We start from the raw sequence: 1,140 nt of genomic DNA, 5'->3' as shown, positions 1-1,140 counted from the left end.
CTGCCCACGGAGGAGGGCCCAGGAGCCGGGCTGGGGCACAGCGAGGGTGCCCGGGAAGGGCTGGGCAGGCTGGGAGCAGCCGCCCTCACGGTGCTGTTCCAGGACAGCCCCGTTCTCTGTCCTCTCTCCGCCCAAGGGGACGGTCCCTGTGCCAGAGCGTCCCTGAGAGGCCCCTCTCTGCTTTCTCATGACTGGAGCACGGGTGTCTGCCTTCTGCCGTGGCTGAGGGCATAGGTGGTGAGGCGGACAGGCTCTGTACGGGCGATGTCGGGTCAAACAGCGCCACTGGGCTGGGGACGCCGCTGTGTTGGGTGTCACGCCCGTCAACCCCTGCCTTTTGCCTGGACAGGTGAGGTGCGGCCTCCGGTTCTGCCCCCAGCCCACCCTCCGCTCCTCCAGGTGAGCTGCCTGCGGCACATGGTCGCTATGGCAGGCCCGGGGCCTGTGCCCTGCCAGGCCACAGAGGAACAGCGCCTGCGGCTGGAAACCTGGCTGCTGCCTGCCCGCTCCCTGGATGAGACTCCTGAGCCCTCAGAGCTCCACGTGGAGGGCCCTTCTGCCTGGCCAGCCTGCGCCTGGCAGCACACTGGGTGCTCCGTCTCCTTGACTGGGACGGGCCTGGGCGTGTCTCCCAGGTGGGGCGGCAGCCTGGCTGGGGCCCTGGGAGCTCCTTTCCAGGCCATCTGAGTGAGGGCTGGCGCTGAGGTCTGGGAGTCCCGCCTTCTAGTCTTGAGTGTCCCCCAGGACCTTGGGCGCGTGGCAGTTGTCCTGCGGGGCAGGAGGGGAAGGAGCCCACAGCAAGGAGGGACAGCCCTGGGAGCGCACGCCCACACCAGCCAGTGCCCACAGTGTTCTTCACATAGTCCTGGGGCCTAACCGTGGGTGCCAAAGTGCCTGTTCACCTTAGCGGGCCCTCTGGGTACCTGCGTCGGGTGGGGAGCACTCTGTGGCTGGCCCTTGTGGTCTGACAGTCAGTTGGCTGAGTGGTACCACGTCCTGGGGACAGCAGCCAGAGACCCAGACAGGAAGGCGGTGCAGAAGGCTACTCTGCTCCCGTGTAGGCTGACGGCAGCGTTCCCACTGAGCACAGCAAAGGCAGCAGCCCTCCCTAGGTGTAGGCGGCACCTGCCTCATAGCCTG

General features: G+C 67.4%; 1 protein-coding gene across 11 annotated transcripts in view; it reads left to right on the top strand.

The window, feature by feature from the left end:
- Positions 1-1,140, top strand: part of UNKL (unk like zinc finger) — a 37,022-nt gene that overhangs the window by 29,945 nt on the left and 5,937 nt on the right. The gene's annotated exons all lie outside the window — the stretch shown is intronic.

This window comes from Tupaia chinensis, unplaced genomic scaffold, assembly GCF_000334495.1.
Source record: "Tupaia chinensis unplaced genomic scaffold, TupChi_1.0 Scaffold000178_1, whole genome shotgun sequence".
NCBI lineage: Eukaryota > Metazoa > Chordata > Mammalia > Scandentia > Tupaiidae > Tupaia > Tupaia belangeri.
Note: the sequence above shows the minus strand (reverse complement) of the source record. Positions and strands in the feature narration are given on the sequence as shown.